Genomic DNA, 20,082 nt, shown 5'->3' on the forward strand with positions numbered 1-20,082 from the left:
AAGACAGAGTTCCAAAATCATCCTTTCATCTCAGTTCATGGCAACATACAGTATTTCTGCAGTCATTCGTTTCACTTTTCTGTCTTTAATTAAACTGACCATTTTAAACCTCCGGCACCCACCACTTCAATCTTACCGTTTTTGTGCTATCATAGGGCTTTGGAACTTTTGGCAAGTGGACAGAAGCAGTCAGAGAACCACATCACAATACATACTCCTTTGCCTGATACCTTTCACAACAAACTGCTCTTGGAAAAAGACGTTAACCGGTCCTTGCTCTCAGACAGACACAGAAAGCCTATCACCACCTCTACGAACATATTTCAATCAAACCAATATATATCATTCAACAATTATGCCTCTGTATCAATATAACTACAACTCGAGACAGAAAGGAATTTAAAAAACAATCTGCCCATTTGAATAACCAGCATAGTTTTCAGGACGTACAAATTGGAATGTGACAATTTCAGAGTTCCTCATTCATAAGAAGTCTGTGAGATAGTATCTCAGAAAGATCTCAAGTTTATAGCAAAAATGGTTGTAAGGGTGATTTTTACCACACAATTGCAACTAGGTGCCTCAATCTGCAAGAGACCAGTCCTTGACAGATTACACAACTGGGGCAACAGCAAAGGCAGCAATTGTGTCAATCCTTTATGATTCTTCTCTAGTACTATACTTTTTCTGAGGGACAATTTGCATTATTCCTGGAGAAAATCATAGACCTTCTACCCATGCATAGTTTCTGCTTTCTGCACGCACACACTCCCTGCACTGAATCTACCCACAGTTCTGTTCAGAATGATTGTGCCATGTCATATTGTTGTATACGTATTGCATATCCGTGGCATTTATGAAGAGGTACTTTGGTATGGCAGAAAGACAAAAAAGTAGCAATGCTGAAGGCATAACGTGACTGATTGTGCAGTTTGCATTGGGCTTTCTTAATGAGTGAGAGTGAAAGGAGTATTGTAAGAGTGTTTGTCCAGTTTGTATGTAAAGATAAGTTGGGTGCTGTAAGAAAAAGACTCAACCATGAAGGGACTCGAACCCTCAATCTTCTAATCCGAAGTCAGACGCCTTATCCATTAGGCAACATGGTCTCTGACTGTGATATGTTTGGGTGTTTAGGGCTAGGTGGTATGAATGGATGTGGAACATATCAATTACAGGTGCGCAGGACAGGATCCCATACCGTTCTTCATCTTCTTTCCATCAAAGGAGTTTTTTCAAACAATATCTAGATAATTTCCAAAGTTTCATATCTTATGATGTGCTTTTTTGCCGTTAATCCTCCTTTCTTCTTTTATTGAATACTCTGTTTTATGCTGCAATGGTATTTTTGGATTATTTGAAAAGAGAATGAAACTGCTTTGACAGTAGTTCAGACTTCCCATTTCTTGACTTGCTAATTTCCTCCCTGAATTAGCTTATACAAGTGACATGAACAGGGCCTTGACCTTAGCACGTACCTGAAAGCCTGTCACCACCTCTAGAAATAAAATTCACAGCAGCTCAAAACATTCATTTTGAAAGAGAATATTTCAAGTGAGTCCAAGTTTAATTTTCATAAAGAAAGCTGTATAAAATGACACGCTGCACATTTGGGTAACCAGCATTACTCTTTTCAGTGAAGAAGTGGAATGGTTCTGTTGCAATATACTATCACCCTGGCAAGCTGCTACGAGGAAGAGTAAACAATATGATTAGGTTTCAGCAAAAATGTATTAGTTCAGGGTGTGCACCTCAGATAGACTTAAACTTACACACCCTGGTCTGTGAGAGTAGTGCCCTATCCATTGCGGCATTGAGGGTAATCTGCAAGACAGAGCTCCAAAATCATCCTTTCATCTCAGTTCATGGCCACCTACAGTATTTCTGCAGTCATTCGTTTCACTTTTCTGTCTTTAATTAAACTGACCATTTTAAACCTCCGGCACCCACCACGTCAATCTTACAGTTTTTGTGCTATCATAGGGCCTTGGAACTTTTGGCAAGAGGACAGAAGCAGTCAGAGAACCACATCACAATACATACTCCTTTGCCTGATACCTTTCACAACAAACTGCTCTTGGAAAAATACGTTAACCGGTCCTTGCTCTCAGACAGACACAGAAAGCCTATCACCACCTCTACGAACATATTTCAATCAAACCAATATATATCATTCAACAATTATACCTCTGTATCAATATAACTACAACTCGAGACAGAAAGGAATTTAAAAAACAATCTGCCCATTTGAATAACCAGCAGAGTTTTAAGGACGTACAAATTTGAATGTGACAATTTCAGAGTTCCTCATTCATAAGAAGTCTGTGAGATAGTATCTCAGAAAGATCTCAAGTTTATAGCAAAAATGGTTGTAAGGGTGATTTATACCACACCATTGCAACTAGGTGCCTCAATCTGCAAGAGACCAGTCCTTGACAGATTACACAATTGTGGCAACAGCAAAGGCAGCAATTGTGTCAATCCTTTATGATTCTTCTCCAGTACTATATTTTTTCTGAGGGACAATTTGCATTATTCCTGGAGAAAATCATAGAGCTTCTACGCATGCATAGTTTCTGCTTTCTGCACGCACACACTCCCTGCACTGCATCTACCCACAGTTCTGTTAAGAATGATTTTGCCGTGTCATATTGTTGCATACGTATTGCATATTTGTGGCATTTACGAAGAGGTTCTTTGGTATGGCACAAAGACAGAAAAGTAGCAATGCTGAAGGCATAACGTGACTGATTGTGCAGTTTGCATTGGGCTTTCTTAATGAGTGAGAGTGAAAGGAGTATTGTAAGAGTGTGTTTCCAGTTTGTATGTAAAGATAAGTTGGGTGCTGTGAGAAAAAGACTCAACCATGAAGGGACTCGAACCCTCAATCTTCTGATCCAAAGTTTGACGCCTTATCCATTAGGCCACATGGTCCCTGAATGCAATGGGTTTGGGTGTTTAGGGTTAGGTGGTATGAATGGATGTGGAACATATCAATTACAGGTGCGCAGGACAGGATCCCATACCGTTCTTCATCTTCTTTCCATCAAAGGAGTTTTTTCAAACAATATCTAGATAATTTCCAAAGTTTCATATCTTATGATGTGCTTTTTTGCCGTTAATCCTCCTTTCTTCTTTTATTGAATACTCTGTTTTATGCTGCAATGGTATTTTTGGATTATTTAAAAAGAGAATGAAACTGCTTTGACAGTAGTTCAGACTTCCCATTTCTTGACTTGCTAATTTGCTCCCTGAATTAGCTTATACAAGTGACATGAACAGGGCCTTGACCTAAGCACGTACCTGAAAGCCTGTCACCACCTCTAGAAATAAAATTCACAGCAGCTCAAAACATTCATTTTGAAAGAGAATATTTCAAGTCAGTCCAAGTTTAATTTCAATAAAGAAAGCTGTATAAAATGACACGCTGCACATTTGGGTAACCAGCATGACTCTTTTCAGTGAAGAAGTGGAATGGTTCTGTTGCAATATACTATCACCCTGGCAAGCTGCTACGAGGAAGAGTAAACAATATGATTAGGTTTCAGCAAAAATGTATTAGTTCAGGGTGTGCACCTCAGATAGACTTAAACTTACACACCCTGGTCTGTGAGAGTAGTGCCCTATCCATTGCGGCATTGAGGGTAATCTGCAAGACAGAGTTCCAAAATCATCCTTTCATCTCAGTTCATGGCCACATACAGTATTTCTGCAGTCATTCTTTTCACTTTTCTGTCTTTAATTAAACTGACCATTTTAAACCTCCGGCACCCACCACTTCAATCTTACCGTTTTTGTGCTATCATAGGGCCTTGGAACTTTTGGCAAGTGGACAGAAGCAGTCAGAGAACCACATCACAATACATACTCCTTTGCCTGATACCTTTCACAACAAACTGCTCTTGGAAAAAGACGTTAACCGGTCCTTGCTCTCAGACAGACACAGAAAGCCTATCACCACCTCTACGAACATATTTCAATCAAACCAATATATATCTTTCAACAATTATGCCTCTGTATCAATATAACTACAACTCGAGACAGAAAGGAATTTAAAAAACAATCTGCCCATTTGAATAACCAGCATAGTTTTAAGGACGTACAAATTGGAATGTGACAATTTCAGAGTTCCTCATTCATAAGAAGTCTGTGAGATAGTATTTCAGAAAGATCTCAAGTTTATAGCAAAAATGGTTGTAAGGGTGATTTTTACCACACAATTGCAACTATGTGCCTCAATCTGCAAGAGACCAGTCCTTGACAGATTACACAACTGGGGCAACAGCAAAGGCAGCAATTGTGTCAATCCTTTATGATTCTTCTCCAGTACTATACTTTTTCTGAGGGACAATTTGCATTATTCCTGGAGAAAATCATAGAGTTTCTACGCATGCATAGTTTCTGCTTTCTGCACGCACACACTCCCTGCACTGCATCTACCCACAGTTCTGTTAAGAATGATTGTGCCGTGTCATATTGTTGCATACGTATTGCATATCCGTGGCATTTATGAAGAGGTACTTTGGTATGGCAGAAAGACAGAAAAGTAGCAATGCTGAAGGCATAACGTGACTGATTGTGCAGTTTGTATTGGGCTTTCTTAATGAGTGAGAGTAAAAGGAGTATTGTAAGAGTGTGCCTCCAGTTTGTATGTAAAGATAAGTTGGGTGCTGTGAGAAAAAGACTCATCCATGAAGGGACTCAACCCCTCAATCTTCCGATCCGAAGTCAGACGCCTTATCCATTAGGCAACATGGTCACTGACTGCAATATGTTTGGGTGTTTAGGGTTAGGTGGTCTGATTGGATGTGGAACATATCAATTACAGGTGCGCAGGACAGGATCCCATACCGTTCTTCATCTTCTTTCCATCAAAGGAGTTTTTTCAAACAATATCTAGATAATTTCCAAAGTTTCATCTCTTATGATGTGCTTTTTTGCCGTTAATCCTCCTTTCTTCTTTTATTGAATACTCTGTTTTATGCTGCAATGGTATTTTTGGATTATTTGAAAAGAGAATGAAACTGCTTTGACAGTAGTTCTGTCTTCCCATTTCTTGACTTGCTAATTTGCTCCCTGAATTAGCTTATACAAGTGACATGAACAGGGCCTTGACCTAAGCACGTACCTGAAAGCCTGTCACCACCTCTAGAAATAAAATTCACAGCAGCTCAAAACATTCATTTTGAAAGAGAATATTTCAAGTGAGTCCAAGTTTAATTTCAATAAAGAAAGCTGTATAAAATGACACGCTGCACATTTGGGTAACCAGCATGACTCTTTTCAGTGAAGAAGTGGAATGGTTCTGTTGCAATATACTATCACCCTGGCAAGCTGCTACGAGGAAGAGTAAACAATATGATAAGGTTTCAGCAAAAATGTATTAGTTCAGTGTGTGCACCTCAGATAGACTTAAACGTACACACCCTGGTCTGTGAGAGTAGTGCCCTATCCATTGCGGCATTGAGGGTAATCTGCAAGACAGAGTTCCAAAATCATCCTTTCATCTCAGTTCATGGCCACATACAGTATTTCTGCAGTCATTCTTTTCACTTTTCTGTCTTTAATTAAACTGACCATTTTAAACCTCCGGCACCCACCACTTCAATCTTACCGTTTTTGTGCTATCATAGGGCCTTGGAACTTTTGGCAAGTGGACAGAAGCAGTCAGAGAACCACATCACAATACATACTCCTTTGCCTGATACCTTTCACAACAAACTGCTCTTGGAAAAAGACGTTAACCGGTCCTTGCTCTCAGACAGACACAGAAAGCCTATCACCACCGCTACTAACATACTTCAACCAAACCAATATATATCATTCAAACAATTATGCCTCTGTATCAATATAGCTACAACTCGAGACAGAAATGAATTTACAAAACAATCTGCCCATTTGAATAACCACCATGGTTTTAAGGACTTACAAATTGGAATGTGACAATTTCAGAGTTCCTCATTCATAAGAAGTCTGTGAGATAGTATCTCAGAAAGATCTCAAGTTTATAGCAAAAATGGTTGTAAGGGTGATTTTTACCACACAATTGCAACTAGGTGGCTCAATCTGCAAGAGACCAGTCCTTGACAGATTACACAACTGGGGCAACAGCAAAGGCTAGCAATTGTGTCAATCCTTTATTATTATTCTCTAGTACTATACTTTTTCTCAGGGACAGTTTGCATTATTCCTGGATAAAATCATAGAGCTTCTCCGCGTCCATAGTTTCTGCTTTCTGCACGCACACACACTCCCTGCACTGAATCTACCCACAGTTCTGTTCAGAATGATTGTGCCATGTCATATTGTTGTATACGTATTGCATATCCGTGGCATTTATGAAGAGGTACTTTGGTATGGCAGAAAGACAGAAAAGTAGCAATGCTGAAGGCATAATGTGACTGATTGTGCAGTTTGCATTGGGCTTTCTTAATGAGTGAGAGTGAATGGAGTATTGTAAGAGTGTGTTTCCAGTTTGGATGTAAAGATAAGTTGGGTGCTGTGAGAAAAAGACTCACCCATGAAGGGACTCAAACCCTCAATCTTCTGATCCAAAGTCAGACGCCTTATCCATTAGGCCACATGGTCACTGTCTGCAATATGTTTGGGTGTTTAGGGTTAGGTGGTATGAATGGATGTGGAACATATCAATTACAGGTGCGCAGGACAGGATCCCATACCGTTCTTCATCTTCTTTCCATCAAAGGAGTTTTTTCAAACAATATCTTGATAATTTTCCAAAGTTTCATATCTTATGATGTGCTTTTTTGCCGTTAATCCTCCTTTCTTCTTTTATTGAATACTCTGTTTTATGCTGCAATGGTATTTTTGGATTATTTGAAAAGAGAATGAAACTGCTTTGACAATAGTTCAGACTTCCCATTTCTTGACTTGCTAATTTGCTCCCTGAATTAGCTTATACAAGTGACATGAACAGGGCCTTGACCTAAGCACGTACCTGAAAGCCTGTCACCACCTCTAGAAATAAAATTCACAGCAGCTCAAAACATTCATTTTGAAAGAGAATATTTCAAGTGAGTCCAAGTTTAATTTCAATAAAGAAAGCTGTATAAAATGACACGCTGCACATTTGGGTAACCAGCATGACTCTTTTCAGTGAAGAAGTGGAATGGTTCTGTTGCAATATACTATCACCCTGGCAAGCTGCTACGAGGAAGAGTAAAAAATATGATTAGGTTTCAGCAAAAATGTATTAGTTCAGGGTGTGCACCTCAGATAGACTTAAACTTACACACCCTGGTCTGTGAGAGTAGTGCCCTATCCATTGCGGCATTGAGGGTAATTTCCAAAATCATCCTTTCATCTCAGTTCATGGCCACATACAGTATTTCTGCAGTCATTCGTTTCACTTTTCTGTCTTTAATTAAACTGACCATTTTAAACCTCCGGCACCCACCACTTCAATCTTACCGTTTTTGTGCTATCATAGGGCCTTGGAACTTTTGGCAAGTGGACAGAAGCAGTCAGAGAACCACATCACAATACATACTCCTTTGCCTGATACCTTTCACAACAAACTGCTCTTGGAAAAAGACGTTAACCGGTCCTTGCTCTCAGACAGACACAGAAAGCCTATCACCACCTCTACGAACATATTTCAATCAAACCAATATATATCATTCAACAATTATGCCTCTGTATCAATATAACTACAACTCGAGACGGAAAGGAATTTAAAAAACAATCTGCCCATTTGAATAACCAGCATAGTTTTAAGGACGTACAAATTGGAATGTGACAATTTCAGAGTTCCTCATTCATAAGAAGTCTGTGAGATAGTATTTCAGAAAGATCTCAAGTTTATAGCAAAAATGGTTGTAAGGGTGATTTTTACCACACAATTGCAACTAGGTGCCTCAATCTGCAAGAGACCAGTCCTTGACAGATTACACAACTGGGGCAACATCAAAGGCAGCAATTGTGTCAATCCTTTATGATTCTTCTCCAGTACTATATTTTTTCTGAGGGACAATTTGCATTATTCCTGGAGAAAATCATAGAGCTTCTACGCATGCATAGTTTCTGCTTTCTGCACGCACACACTCCCTGCACTGCATCTACCCACAGTTCTCTTAAGAATGATTGTGCCGTGTCATATTGTTGTATACGTATTGCATATCCGTGGCATTTATTAAGAGGTACTTTGGTATGGCAGAAAGACAGAAAAGTAGCAATGCTGAAGGAATAACATGACTGATTGTGCAGTTTGCATTGGGCTTTCTTAATGAGTGAGAGTGAATGGAGTATTGTAAGAGTGTGTTTACAGTTTGTATGTAAAGATAAGTTGGGTGCTGTGAGAAAAAGACTCAACCATGAAGGGACTTGAACCCTCAATCTTCTGATCTGAAGTCAGTTGCCTTATCCATTAGGCCACATGGTCACTGACTCCAACATCTTTGGGTGTTTAGGGTTAGGTGGTATGAATGGATGTGGAACATGTCAATTACAGGTGCGCAGGACAGGATCCCATACCGTTCTTCATCTTCTTTCCATCAAAGGAGTTTTTTCAAACAATATCTAGATAATTTCCAAAGTTTCATATCTTATGATGTGCTTTTTTGCCGTTAATCCTCCTTTCTTCTTTTATTGAATACTCTGTTTTATGCTGCAATTGTATTTTTGGATTATTTGAAAAGAGAATGAAACTGCTTTGACAGTAGTTCAGACTTCCCATTTCTTGACTTGCTAATTTGCTGCCTGAATGAGCTTATACAACTGACATGAACAGGGCCTTGACCTAAGCACGTACCTGAAAGCCTGTCACCACCTCTAGAAATAAAATTCACAGCAGCTCAAAACATTCATTTTGAAAGAGAATATTTCAAGTGAGTCCAAGTTTAATTTCAATAAAGAAAGCTGTATAAAATGACACGCTGCACATTTGGGTAACCAGCATGACTCTTTTCAGTGAAGAAGTGGAATGGTTCTGTTGCAATATACTATCACCCTGGCAAGCTGCTACGAGGAAGAGTAAACAATATGATTAGGTTTCAGCAAAAATGTATTAGTTCAGGGTGTGCACCTCAGATAGACTTAAAATTACACACCCTGGTCTGTGAGAGTAGTGCCCGATCCATTGCGGCATTGAGGGTAATCTGCAAGACAGAGTTCCAAAATCATCCTTTCATCTCAGTTCATGGCCCCATACAGTATTTCTGCAGTCATTCGTTTCACTTTTCTGTCTTTAATTAAACTGACCATTTTAAACCTCCGGCACCCACCACTTCAATCTTACCGTTTTTGTGCTATCATAGGGCCTTGGAACATTTGGCAAGTGGACAGAAGCAGTCAGAGAACCACATCAAAATACATACTCCTTTGCCTGATACCTTTCACAACAAACTGCTCTTGGAAAAAGACGTTAACTGGTCCTTGCTCTCAGACAGACACAGAAAGCCTATCACCACCTCTACGAACATATTTCAATCAAACCAATATATATCATTCAACAATTATGCCTCTGTATCAATATAACTACAACTCGAGACAGAAAGGAATTTAAAAAACAATCTGCCCATTTGACTAACCAGCATAGTTTTAAGGACGTACAAATTGGAATGTGACAATTTCAGAGTTCCTCATTCATAAGAAGTCTGTGAGATAGTATTTCAGAAAGATCTCAAGTTTATAGCAAAAATGGTTGTAAGGGTGATTTTTACCACACAATTGCAACTAGGTGCCTGAATCTGCAAGAGACCAGTCCTTGACAGATTACACAACTGGGGCAACAGCAAAGGCAGCAATTGTGTCAATCCTTTATGATTCTTCTCCAGTACTATACTTTTTCTGAGGGACAATTTGCATTATTCCTGGAGAAAATCATAGAGTTTCTACGCATGCATAGTTTCTGCTTTCTGCACGCACACACTCCCTGCACTGCATCTACCCACAGTTCTGTTAAGAATGATTGTGCCGTGTCATATTGTTGCATACGTATTGCATATCCGTGGCATTTATGAAGAGGTACTTTGGTATGGCAGAAAGACAGAAAAGTAGCAATGCTGAAGGCATAACGTGACTGATTGTGCAGTTTGTATTGGGATTTCTTAATGAGTGAGAGTAAAAGGAGTATTGTAAGAGTGTGCCTCCAGTTTGTATGTAAAGATAAGTTGGGTGCTGTGAGAAAAAGACTCATCCATGAAAGGACTCGACCCCTCAATCTTCCGATCCGAAGTCAGTCGCCTTATCCATTAGGCCACATGGTCACTGATTGCAAAATGTTTGGGTGTTGAGGGTTAGGTGGTATGATTGGATGTGGAACATATCAATTACAGGTGCGCAGGACAGGATCCCATACCGTTCTTCATCTTCTATCCATCAAAGGAGTTTTTTCAAACAATATCTAGATAATTTCCAAAGTTTCATATCTTATGATGTGCTTTTTTGCCGTTAATCCTCCTTTCTTCTTTTATTGAATACTCTGTTTTATGCTGCAATGGTATTTTTGGATTATTTGAAAAGAGAATGAAACTGCTTTGACAGTAGTTCTGTCTTCCCATTTCTTGACTTGCTAATTTGCTCCCTGAATTAGCTGATACAAGTGACATGAACAGGGCCTTGACCTAAGCACGTACCTGAAAGCCTGTCACCACCTCTAGAAATAAAATTCACAGCAGCTCAAAACATTCATTTTGAAAGAGAATATTTCAAGTGAGTCCAAGTTTAATTTCAATAAAGAAAGCTGTATAAAATGACACGCTGCTCATTTGGGTAACCAGCATGACACTTTTCAGTGAAGAAGTGGAATGGTTCTGTTGCAATATACTATCACCCTGGCAAGCTGCTACGAGGAAGAGTAAACAATATGATAAGGTTTCAGCAAAAATGAATTAGTTCAGTGTGTGCACCTCAGATAGACTTAAACGTACACACCCTGGTCTGTGAGAGTAGTGCCCTATCCATTGCGGCATTGAGGGTAATCTGCAAGACAGAGTTCCAAAATCATCCTTTCATCTCAGTTCATGGCCACATACAGTATTTCTGCAGTCATTCTTTTCACTTTTCTGTCTTTAATTAAACTGACCATTTTAAACCTCCGGCACCCACCACTTCAATCTTACCGTTTTTTTGCTATCATAGGGCCTTGGAACTTTTGGCAAGTGGACAGAAGCAGTCAGAGAACCACATCACAATACATACTCCTTTGCCTGATACCTTTCACAACAAACTGCTCTTGGAAAAAGACGTTAACCGGTCCTTGCTCTCAGACAGACACAGAAAGCCTATCACCACCGCTACTAACATACTTCAACCAAACCAATATATATCATTCAAACAATTATGCCTCTGTATCAATATAGCTACAACTCGAGACAGAAATGAATTTACAAAACAATCTGCCCATTTGAATAACCACCATGGTTTTAAGGACTTACAAATTGGAATGTGACAATTTCAGAGTTCCTCATTCATAAGAAGTCTGTGAGATAGTATCTCAGAAAGATCTCAAGTTTATAGCAAAAATGGTTGTAAGGGTGATTTTTACCACACAATTGCAACTAGGTGGCTCAATCTGCAACAGACCAGTCCTTGACAGATTACACAACTGGGGCAACAGCAAAGGCTAGCAATTGTGTCAATCCTTTATTATTCTTCTCTAGTACTATACTTTTTCTCAGGGACAGTTTGCATTATTCCTGGATAAAATCATAGAGCTTCTCCGCGTCCATAGTTTCTGCTTTCTGCACGCACACACACTCCCTGCACTGAATCTACCAACAGTTCTGTTCAGAATGATTGTGCCATGTCATATTGTTGTATACGTATTGCATATCCGTGGCATTTATGAAGAGGTACTTTGGTATGGCAGAAAGACAGAAAAGTAGCAATGCTGAAGGCATAATGTGACTGATTGTGCAGTTTGCATTGGGCTTTCTTAATGAGTGAGAGTGAATGGAGTATTGTAAGAGTGTGTTTCCAGTTTGTATGTAAAGATAAGTTGGGTGCTGTGAGAAAAAGACTCACCCATGAAGGGACTCAAACCGTCAATCTTCTGATCCAAAGTCAGACGCCTTATCCATTAGGCCACATGGTCACTGTCTGCAATATGTTTGGGTGTTTAGGGTTAGGTGGTATGAATGGATGTGGAACATATCAATTACAGGTGCGCAGGACAGGATCCCATACCGTTCTTCATCTTCTTTCCATCAAAGGAGTTTTTTCAAACAATATCTTGATAATTTTCCAAAGTTTCATATCTTATGATGTGCTTTTTTGCCGTTAATCCTCCTTTCTTCTTTTATTGAATACTCTGTTTTATGCTGCAATGGTATTTTTGGATTATTTGAAAAGAGAATGAAACTGCTTTGACAGTAGTTCAGACTTCCCATTTCTTGACTTGCTACTTTGCTCCCTGAATTAGCTTATACAAGTGACATGAACAGGGCCTTGACCTAAGCACGTACCTGAAAGCCTGTCACCACCTCTAGAAATAAAATTCACAGCAGCTCAAAACATTCATTTTGAAAGAGAATATTTCAAGTGAGTCCAAGTTTAATTTCAATAAAGAAAGCTGTATAAAATGACACGCTGCACATTTGGGTAACCAGCATGACTCTTTTCAGTGAAGAAGTGGAATGGTTCTGTTGCAATATACTATCACCCTGGCAAGCTGCTACGAGGAAGAGTAAACAATATGATTAGGTTTCAGCAAAAATGTATTAGTTCAGGGTGTGCACCTCAGATAGACTTAAACTTACACACCCTGGTCTGTGAGAGTAGTGCCCTATCCATTGCGGCATTGAGGGTAATCTGCAAGACAGAGTTCCAAAATCATCCTTTCATCTCAGTTCATGGCCACATACAGTATTTCTGCAGTCATTCGTTTCACTTTTCTGTCTTTAATTAAACTGACCATTTTAAACCTCCGGCACTCACCACTTCAATCTTACCGTTTGTGTGCTATCATAGGGCCTTGGAACTTTTGGCAAGTGGACAGAAGCAGTCAGAGAACCACATCACAATACATACTCCTTTGCCTGATACCTTTCACAACAAACTGCTCTTGGAAAAAGACGTTAACCGGTCCTTGCTCTCAGACAGACACAGAAAGCCTATCACCACCTCTACGAACATATTTCAATCAAACCAATATATATCATTCAACAATTATGCCTCTGTATCAATATAACTACAACTCGAGACAGAAAGGAATTTAAAAAACAATCTGCCCACTTGAATAACCAGCAGAGTTTTAAGGACGTACAAATTGGAATGTGACAATTTCAGAGTTCCTCATTCATAAGAAGTCTGTGAGATAGTATCTCAGAAAGATCTCAAGTTTATAGCAAAAATGGTTGTAAGGGTGATTTATACCACACAATTGCAACTAGGTGCCTCAATCTGCAAGAGACCAGTCCTTGACAGATTACACAATTGGGGCAACAGCAAAGGCAGCAATTGTGTCAATCCTTTATGATTCTTCTCCAGTACTATATTTTTTCTGAGGGACAATTTGCATTATTCCTGGAGAAAATCATAGAGCTTCTAACCATGCATAGTTTCTGCTTTCTGCGCGCACACACTCCCTGCACTGAACCTATCCACAGTTCTGTTCAGAATGATTGTGCCATGTCATATTGTTGTATACATGTTGCATATCCGTGGCATTTATGAAGAGGTACTTTGGTATGGCAGAAAGACAGAAAAGTAGCAATGCTGCAGGCATAACGTGACTGACTGTGCAGTTTGTATTGGGCTTTCTTAATGAGTGAGAGTGAAAGGAGTATTGTAAGAGTGTGTTTCCAGTTTGTATGTGAAGATAAGTTGGGTGCTGTGAGAAAAAGACTCAACCATGAAGGGACTCAAACCCTCAATCTTCTGATCCGAAGTCAGACGCCTTACCCATTAGGCCACATGGTCACTGACTGCAATGTGTTTGGGTGTTTAGGGTTAGGTGGCATGAATGGATGTGGAATTATCAATTACAGGTGCGCAGGACAGGATCCCATACCGTTCTTCATCTTCTTTCCATCAAAGGAGTTTTTTCAAACAATATCTAGATAATTTCCAAAGTTTCATATCTTATGATGTGCTTTTTTGCCGTTAATCCTCCTTTCTTCTTTTATTGAATACTCTGTTTTATGCTGCAATGGTATTTTTGGATTATTTGAAAAGAGAATGAAACTGCTTTGACAGTAGTTCAGACTTCCCATTTCTTGACTTGCTAATTTGCTCCATGAATTAGCTTATACAAGTGACATGAATAGGGCCTTGACCTAAGCACGTACCTGAAAGCCTGTCACCACCTGTAGAAATAAAATTCACAGCAGCTCAAAACAATGATTTTGAGAGAGAATATTTCAAGTGAGTCTAAGTTTAATTTCAATAAAGAAAGCTGTATAAAATGACACGCTGCACATTTGGGTAACCAGCATGACTCTTTTCAGTGAAGAAGTGGAATGATTCTGTTGCAATATACTATCACCCTGACAAGCTCCTACGAGGAAGAGTAAACAATATGATTAGGTTTCAGCAAAAATGTATTAGTTCAGGGTGTGCACCTCAGATAGACTTAAACTTACACACCCTGGTCTGTGAGAGTAGTGCCCTATCCATTGCGGCATTGAGGGTAATCTGCAAGACAGAGTTCCAAAATCATCCTTTCATCTCAGTTCATGGCCACATAGAGTATTTCTGCAGTCATTTGTTTCACTTTTCTGTCCTTAATTAAACTGACCATTTTAAACCTCCACCACCCACCACTTCAATGTTAACGTTTGTATGTTATAATAGGGCCTTGGAACTTTTGGCAAGTGGACAGAAGCAGTCAGAGAACCACACGACAATACATACTCCTTTTCCTGATACCTTTCACAACAAACTGCTCTTGGAAAAAGACGTTAACCGGTCCTTGCTCTCAGACAGACACAGAAAGCCTATCACCACCTCTACTAACATACTTCAACCAAACCAATATATATCATTCAAACAATTATGCCTCTGTATCAATATAGCTACAACTCGAGACAGAAAGGAATTTACAAACCAATCTGCCCATTTGAATAACCAGCATGGTTTTAAGGACGTACAAATTGGAATGTGACAATTTCAGAGTTCCTCATTCATAAGAAGTCTGTGAGATAGTATCTCAGAAAGATCTCAAGTTTATAGCAAAAATGGTTGTAAGGGTGATTTCTACCACACAATTGCAACTAGGTGCCTCAGTCTGCAAGAGACCAGTCCTTGACAGATTACACAACTGGGGCAACAGCAAAGGCAGCAATTGTGTCAATCCTTTATGATTCTTCTCTAGTACTATACTTTTTCTGAGGGACAATTTGCATTATTCCTGGAGAAAATCATAGAGCTTCTACCCATGCATAGTTTCTGCTTTCTGCATGCACACACTCCCTGCACACAGTTCCCACAGTTCTGTTCAGAATGATTGTGCCATGTCATATTGTTGTATACGTTTTGCATATCAGTGGCATTTATGAAGAGGTACTTTGGTATGGCAGAAAGACAGAAAAGTAGCAATGCTGAAAGCATAACGTGACTGATTGTGCAGTTTGCATTGGGCTTTCTTAATGAGTGAGAGTGAAAGGAGTATTGTAAGAGTGTGCCTCCAGTTTGTATGTAAAGATAAGTTGGTTGCTGTGAGAAAAAGACTCAACCATGAAGGGACTCTAACCCTCAATCTTCTGATCTGAAGTCAGACGCCTTATCCATTAGGCCACATGGTCACTGATTGCAATATGTTTGGTGTTTAGGGTTAGGTGGTATGATTGGATGTGGAACATATCACTTACAGGTGCGCAGGACAGGATCCCATACCGTTCTTCATCTTCTTTCCATCAAAGGAGTTTTTTCAAACAATATCTAGATAATTTCCAAAGTTTCATATCTTATGACGTGTATTTTTGCCGTTAATCCTCCTTTCTTCTTTTATTGAATACTCTGTTTTATGCTGCAATGGTATTTTTGGATTATTTGAAAAGAGAATGAAACTGCTTTGACATTAGTTCAGACTTCCCATTTGTTGACTTGCTAATTTGCTCCCTGAATTAGCTTATACAAGTGACATGAACAGGGCCTTGACCTAAGCACGTACCTGAAAGCCTGTCACCACCTGTAGGAATAAAATTCACAGCATCTCAAAACAATCATTTTGATAGAGAATATTTCAAGTGAGTCTAAGTTTAATTTCAATAAAGAAAGCTGTATAAAATGGCACGCTGCACATTTGGGTAACCAGCATGACTCTTTTCAGTGAAGAAGTGGAATGGTTCTGTTGCAATATACTATCACCCTGGCAAGTTCCTACGAGGAACAGTAAACAATATGATTAGGTTTCAGCAAAAATGTATTAGTTCAGGGTGTGCACCTCAGATAGACTTAAACTTACACACCCTGGTCTGTGAGAATAGTGCCCTATCCATTGCGGCATTGAGGGTAATCTGCAAGACAGAGTTCCAAAATCATCCTTTCATCTCAGTTCATGGCCAGATAGAGTATTTCTGCAGTCATTCGTTTCACTTTTCTGTCTTTAATTAAACTGACCATTTTAAACCTCCACCACCCACCACTTCAATGTTACAGTTTTTATGTTATAATAGGGCCTTGGAACTTTTGGCAAGTGGACAGAAGCAGTCAGAGAACCTCATGACAATACATACTCCTTTGCCTGATACCTTTCACAACAAACTGTTCTTAGAAAAAGACGTTAACTGGTCCTTGCTCTCAGACAGACACAGAAAGCCTATCACCACCTCTACGAACATATTTCAATCAAACCAATATATATCATTCAACAATTATGCCTCTGTATCAATATAACTACAACTCGAGACAGAAAGGAATTTAAAAAACAATCTGCCCATTTGAATAACCAGCATAGTTTTAAGGACGTACAAATTGGAATGTGACAATTTCAGAGTTCCTCATTCATAAGAAGTCTGCGAGATAGTATCTCAGAAAGATCTCAAGTTTATAGCAAAAATGGTTGTAAGGGTGATTTTTACCACACAATTGCAACTAGGTGCCTCAATCTGCAAGAGACCAGTCCTTGACAGATTACACAACTGGGGCAACAGCAAAGGCAGCAATTGTGTCAATCCTTTATGATTCTTCTCTAGTACTATACTTTTTCTGAGGGACAATTTGCATTATTCCTGGAGAAAATCATAGAGCTTCTACCCATGCATAGTTTCTGCGTTCTGCACGCACACACTCCCTGCACTGAATCTACCCACAGTTCTGTTGAGAATGATTGTGCCATGTCATATAGTTGTATACGTATTGCATATCCAATGCATTTATGAAGAGGTACTTTGGTATGGCAGAAAGACAGAAAAGTAGCAATGCTGAAGGCATAACGTGACTGATTGTGCAGTTTGGATTGGGCTTTCTTAATGAGTGAGAGTGAATGGAGTATTGTAAGAGTGTGTTTCCAGTTTGTATGTACAGATAAGTTGGGTGCTGTGAGAAAAAGACTCAACCATGAAGGGACTCGAACCCTCAATCTTCTGATCCGAAGTCAGACGCCTTATCCATTAGGCCACATGGTCACTGACTAATTGGGTGTTTAGGATTAGGTGGTATGAATGGATGTGGAACATATCAATTACAGGTGCGCAGGACAGGATCCCATACCGTTCTTAATCTTCTTTCCATCAAAGGAGTTTTTTCAAACAATATCTTGATAATTTCCAAAATTTCATATCTTATGATGTGCTTTTATGCAGTTAATCCTCCTTTCTTTCTTTATTGAATACCCTGTTTTATGCTGCAATGGTATTTTTGGATTATTTGAAAGAGAATGAAACTGCTTTGACCGTAGTTCAGACTTCCCACTTCTTGACTTGCTAATTTGCTCCCTGACTTAGCTTATACAAGTGACATGAACAGAGGCTTGACCTAAGCACGTACCTGAAAGCCTGTCACCACCTCTAGAAATAAAATTCACAACAGCTCAAAACAATCATTTTGAAAGAGAATATTTCAAGGGAGTCCAAGTTTAATTTCAATAAAGAAAGCTGTATAAAATGACACGCTGCACATTTGGGTAACCAGCATGACTCTTTTCAGTGAAGAAGTGGAATGGTTCTGTTGCAATATACTATCACCCTGGCAAGCTGCTACGAGGAAGAGTAAACAATATGATTAGGTTTCAGCAAAAATGTATTAGTTCAGGGTGTGCACCTCAGATAGACTTAAACTTACACACCCTGGTCTGTGAGAGTAGTGCCCTATCCATTGCGGCATTGAGGGTAATCTGCAAGACAGAGTTCCAAAATCTTCCTTTCATCTCAGCTCGTGGCCACATACAGTATTTCTGCAGTCATTCGTTTCACTTTTCTGTCTTTAATTAAACTGACCATTTTAATCCTCCGGCACCCACCACTTCAATCTTACCGTTTTTGTGCTATCATAGGGCCTTGGAACTTTTGGCAAGTGGACAGAAGCAGTCAGAGAACCACATCACAATACATACTCCTTTGCCTGATACCTTTCACAACAAACTGCTCTTGGAAAAAGACGTTAACCGGTCCTTGCTCTCAGACAGACACAGAAAGCCTATCACCACATCTACGAACATATTTCAATCAAACCAATATATATCATTCAACAATTATGCCTCTGTATCAATATAACTACAACTCGAGACAGAAAGGATTTTAAAAACAATCTGCCCATTTGAATAAACAGCATAGTTTTAAGGACGTACAAATTGGAATGTGACAATTTCAGAGTTCCTCATTCATAAGAAGTCTGTGAGATAGTATCTCAGAAAGCTCTCAAGTTTATAGCAAAAATGGTTGTAAGGGTGATTTTTACCACACAATTGCAACTAGGTGCCTCAATCTGCACGAGACCAGTCCTTGACAGATTACACAACTGGGGCAACAGCAAAGGCAGCAATTGTTTCAATCCTTTATGATTCTTCTCTAGTACTATACTTTTTCTGAGGGACAATTTGCATTATTCCTTGAGAAAATCATAGAGCTTCTACCCATGCATTTGGTATTTTTGGATTATTTGAAAAGAGAATGAAACTGCTTTGACAGTAGTTCAGACTTCCCATTTCTTGACTTGCTAATTTGCTCCCTGAATTAGCTTATACAAGTGACATGAACAGGGCCTTGACCTAAGCACGTACCTCAAAGCCTGTCACCACCTCTAGAAATAAAATTCCCAGTAGCTCAAAACAATCATTTTGAAAGAGAATATTTTAAGTGAGTCCAAGTTTGATTTCAATAAAGAAAGCTGTATAAAATGACACGCTGCACATTTGGGTAACCAGCATGACTCTTTTCAGTGAAGAAGTGGAATGGTTCTGTTGCAATATACTATCACCCTGGCAAGCTGCTACGAGGAAGAGTAAACAATATGATTAGGTTTCAGCAAAAATGTATTAGTTCAGGGTGTGCACCTCAGACAGACTTAGACTTACACACCCTGGTCTGTGAGAGTAGTGCCCTATCCATTGCGACATTGAGGGTAATCTGCAAGACTGAGTTCCAAAATCATTCTTTCATCTCAGTTCATGGCCACATACAGTATTTCTGCAGTCATCCATTTCACTTTTCTTTCTTTAACTAAACTGACCATTTTAAACCTCTGCCACCCACCACTTCAATCTTACCGTTTTTATGTTATAAAAGGGCCTTGGAACTTTTGGCAAGTGGACAGAAGCAGTCAGAGAACCACATGACAATACATACTCCTTTGCCTGATACCTTCTACAACAAACTGCTCTTGGAAAAAGACGTTAACCGTTCCTTGCTCTCAGACAGACACAGAAAGCCTATCACCACCTCTACAAACATATTTCAATCAAACCAATATATATCATTCAACAATTATGCCTCTGTATCAATATAACTACAACTCAAGACAGAAATGAATTTACAAAACAATCTGCCCATTTGAATGACCACCATGGTTTTAAGGACGTACAAATTGGAATGTGACAATTTCAGAGTTCCTCATTCATAAGAAGTCTGTGAGATAGTATCTCAGTAAGATCTCAAGTTTATAGCAAAAATGGTTGTAAGGGTGATTTTTACCACACAATTGCAACTAGGTGCCTCAATCTGCAAGAGACCAGTCCTTGACAGATTA

The 20,082-nt window shown here is 39.3% G+C and overlaps 2 non-coding genes across 2 annotated transcripts; both read right to left on the reverse strand.

Annotated features, from left to right (window-relative positions):
- Positions 1 to 13,805: 13,805 nt before the first annotated feature.
- Positions 13,806 to 13,878, reverse strand: TRNAR-UCG (transfer RNA arginine (anticodon UCG)). The gene has a single exon. It is a non-coding gene; the product is annotated as a tRNA-Arg (tRNA).
- Positions 13,879 to 17,452: 3,574 nt separating this feature from the next.
- TRNAR-UCG (transfer RNA arginine (anticodon UCG)) lies at positions 17,453 to 17,525 on the reverse strand. The gene has a single exon. It is a non-coding gene; the product is annotated as a tRNA-Arg (tRNA).
- Positions 17,526 to 20,082: the final 2,557 nt, after the last annotated feature.

Source organism: Pleurodeles waltl, chromosome 4_1 (assembly GCF_031143425.1).
Source record: "Pleurodeles waltl isolate 20211129_DDA chromosome 4_1, aPleWal1.hap1.20221129, whole genome shotgun sequence".
Taxonomy (NCBI): domain Eukaryota; kingdom Metazoa; phylum Chordata; class Amphibia; order Caudata; family Salamandridae; genus Pleurodeles; species Pleurodeles waltl.